The following is a 4,388-nucleotide window of genomic DNA, read 5'->3' on the forward strand; positions in this document are numbered from 1 at the left end:
TAAAACCTGAAAGAGTCTGGGGGACTAACCAAATAGCAAATCACTTCGAGATTGATGACATATGCCTTATTATCTATTAAAATAGGAAACACAGGGACACCTGGGTGATTGAGAAGCTGAGTGTCTAACTTTGGCTCAGGGCGTGATTCTGGCCCAGGATCCAGCCCCACATTGGGCTTTTTATGGGGAGCCTGCTTCTCCCTCTGCCTGTGTCTCTGTGTCTCTCACAAATCAATAAGTAAAATCTTTTACAAATAAAATAAAATAGAAAACACATATAAGAAAATCAACTTCTGAAGATGATTTTTTAAAAATTATATGGCCCCGATATTTAAGCTGAACTACATTCCTTTTTAAATCATAAACAAGGAAAACATTTAGAAAGCAACAGATAAGCTCAAGGAGATCACAAAAACCAACCTTCACAGGAGACCTATTTCTCCTCTGGCTCAGTGTCCTTTACAGTTTATCCAGGTGTGCTTTCAATTCATCTGAGTTTGAAAGTGAACGGCAAGGAACAGCAAGGTAATTCATTCCAAGATTGAAAATAAAATGATAGCTACAGGAAATTACTCCATCAATGCTAACTGCTTCTGTCACTTATTCTTTGGTTATGAAGGTAATGTGGAAAGGTCTAATATCCATAAATCATTATGATGCTTTATACTTCATTTTGAAAACAATCCTGTCTTTTTATGTATTTCATCAGGCCTCGTTCCGACACTAGCGTATCTGTCAGTTTTTAGCACTGTCAGCAACAGACCTAGCATTTGTCTTTATTTCTCCAAAGCATTCCTCCTGCCTGTGCCTTTCTCAGAACACTAGTAGCTGACAGTTTCTCTCTGCCCAGAGAGTTCTAGCCTCAGACTTCTGCTACTGTAGCCACCCAGGTAGAACAGAGGACATCCCCACGCACAATTTTTTGAGCAGGAGAGTGAATGCAAATCAGCACAGTATCCGCATAAGGTCCTCGGTGACAGGACTTTTGGAAACATTTGCAGCGGCTTCTGGTTTTCACTCCCAGGATCTCACACTTGTGTCTGCGCCAGGAAGAGCTCTGCTCAGGACCGGGCCCAAGGGAGCCGGGTGGCAGGGAGCTCCGAAAGGCACACTTACATCATCAGCCAAGACTGCTGTGCTGTGGAGGATGGGCACAGGGTTCTACTTCTCATAGTAGTAGAGCTTTTCATGAATCTAGAAGAAAAACAAGAGTATACAAGTTCACCTGCTAGCAAACAGTGAGATAGTTGAAGGGTTTTCAGCACTGCGAATAGAAACAGATCCACTAAACCTCAAAAAAAAATTAAACGTTTCTATAAATCTGTAGATAATAAATAAGTGGGCTTATTTCTATGGTCCAGTCTGATTCTTCTTTAAGATTCTCATGTCAATGTTCTATGTTTAAATCAAAGTTTTTCTAATTGCGACATCATTGACATGTACCACTGTAATACTTTTTATATGTACAACATAATGATTTGCTGTATATATATTGCAAAATGGTTACCACAGTAAATTTAGTTACTATCACGTACATTGTTACATGAGATGTCAAATGGGGGTAAAAATCATTATCAAATAGAGCCCACATAAAAGCTAAACCTTTTTCCCTTGAATAATTATGATAGTTTTCTAAAATATGTAACTTCTAAAACATATTGCTTCAGTACTTTAAGTATCAGTTGTAGTTCATATCTCTACTAAAACATACATGATGATTAATAAGGCGGCAGCCACTTGGGTTGGTACGTGATAACCATTAGAAGCAAGGGAACTGGCGTGGTGTGTGCCCTCCTGAGCATGCTGTTCCTTTCGCTTCGTCTTTTTTTTCCCCCAGATTGTCAACCCTTTCTCCCAAATTCAACTTCTAAGAAACAGAGGGAATGCTCCTAGATGAAGACATTTCTCAGAACTATTGAGCTTAGATAACTTTCTGTCCTGTAAAACAAGTAAAATTATACTATCAGGGAATAATTGGGTCCTTTCTTTCCCAACATTACCCAAGAAACAACAAAGGTGAGAATGTATTTTTAGTGCACTAGAAGACACATGGAGTTCCTTAAAAAATCTGCTTTAACAAATGCAAAACTGTTGGCTTTTACGTTTTATCTACTTCAGCTCTTACACAGGTGCCTTTAAAATGTTATACTTGAAAACTTACTTGAGCCTCTTCTTACTTACGGTTGAAGAAATTACCCCCGCACTATATATATAAACAGTTGCACCGCAGAATTTCCAGTTTTTAATAGGTATCAAGTAATACACTCAGAGGTATCAGGCCATCTACTCTTTAAATAATAACTGGCGATGGTTCCACACATAGAAACAAATGAGTTGGGACTTAAAACTCAGGCCACCTGGCTCAGTATCAGAGCTTGTCGTCACTCCACATGCCTGCCTCTTAGATTAACATCTTGTCTGCCTTTTTCACGGACCTCAATCAAGGCTGGATGAACAGGATAGAGAGAGGCTCGCGGATATGTGACAAATAATACTGGCTGTTTCTAATGACTACGGGATTAGGAATGGCTTCTCTTCACCCCTCCCTGTCTTTTTTCTTTCCGACAATTCTTAATTTTTCCAGATGAATTTGTATTGATTCTGTACCATAATTACAACTTAAACATTATATGCCCCAAATAAAGACATTCTTCTCCACTTCATTTCCTTCTTCTGAGGGTCTTTTATAAACAAGGAGCCCCTCTTTCCACATCATCATCTTTCCATCTTCACCCAAGTGAGTTGAGTGCATACCCCTACCCTGCCAACCCTGGGACTTTGTATTGTTCAGGAATTTTTAAATGCTCTCCCAGAATTTCCAAATGCTGGTAACCCTATGATGATAGGTGTTTTACTCCAGGACATAATTTTAAATATGAAGTTGGTATGAAAGTAAAAATTACTTCAAGTAATTAATGTTCAATCTCACAAAATATTTTCTACCATATGTACGAATAGTGTTTTCCGGGTGTGATCAGGTAATATGGGAATTCTATTTACAGAATTTATTTATAAATTTCCAAATACTAGCCATCTCATCGTGGCTTTCCCAAAAGGAGCCTCACTTGGCTAGATATTTTGGTCACTTAATGTGCCGTGGAATCCATTGATGATATCTTACTGAGACTTTCCTCATTAGTTCTCGCAACTGAAGGTTGGCTTTTTTTCTCCTGGTCCTGTCTTTATGGGGTCATAATATCAGTGTTACACTGCTTTCGCTTTTTTTTTACACTGTGGAAAGTTCAATCTTTTTATATGCTCTCAAATAATCTCAATGCCACTAAAGTAATCTCTTCTTTAAGTGTTTTATGGCATTCCCATGGGAAACCAGGAGGATCAGATACATTATGGAGGGCAGCTTCATCCCCCAACTTTATTTCTTGTGGGTGGTGTATGGAAAATTTCTCCATTTAGGTTTCTATCTCTTTGTCAGTTACAGTAAACACCGTTTTTCCTACAAAATTACTCATTTTTTTCTGGCCTTAAAAAATTAAATGAATCTGACTCAGTTGGGGGATGGGGCAGATGGCAGAGGATTAGGGGTCCTCAAGCACCTGGCCCCACCAACTTACCTAGACCAGAGACCCCTTCTGGATCTCCTTCAGAGGTGGCTCGTGGCCCCTGCAGCCCCCGCCCATCCCCATGCATCTCCTCGTGTTTCGCAGGCTGCTCTGCCAGCACTCACCATTCGGGTCCTTCTCACAGTAGCACTGGTACTTGCACTCCACCACGTTCTCCAGAAAGGCCTTCACCTGCTCCTTGTCCTCGAAGTCCACCAGGCCTGGCACGGACCCTGCTGGCCTGGCAGAGCTCAGCCTGCCTCTCTGCATGCCTGTGGCATGGTCACGTGAGCAAGTGGAAGGCCATGGCCTGGGGCGGAGCCTCCGGCTGGAGCCTGGGCGAGGCTGGGCAGGGCTGGGCAGGGCGTGCCCCCAAGGTCTCTGTGCTGGTCTCCCATTCAGGAAGGGAGTGCACAGTCCATCTACCTTTGAAGACCCTTGGCTGTTGCCACACCTCTTGCTTCTCTGGCTCCTTCCCTCTAACTGGTGACAGCCTCTCTGCAGCACTTCTGTGCCAGCTTTATGCCTCCCACCATTACAGGATCCGTGGTCTCTCATGTGGCCCATGGGCAGTTTCCACTGGCAACTTAGCACTACTGAAAGAAAAAAAATCAATTAATATTTTTATGCACCTGGATTTGAAGTTGCAACAGGATTATTATTTTTGCATAATTGTTTTCATAAGGCTGTGCCAGTGCTGCACAGGCTAAGCTTGTCAGAGCTTTGCTATTAACCTTCGCAGCATTGCTTATCACCATTGTGTTTGGAAAATTTCTACTATACAACTATAATTATCTCAAGTCATATATTCAATTAATTAAGATAGGT

This window comes from Canis lupus, unplaced genomic scaffold (genome assembly GCF_011100685.1).
Source record: "Canis lupus familiaris isolate Mischka breed German Shepherd unplaced genomic scaffold, alternate assembly UU_Cfam_GSD_1.0 chrUn_S1765H1962, whole genome shotgun sequence".
NCBI classification, from domain to species: domain Eukaryota; kingdom Metazoa; phylum Chordata; class Mammalia; order Carnivora; family Canidae; genus Canis; species Canis lupus.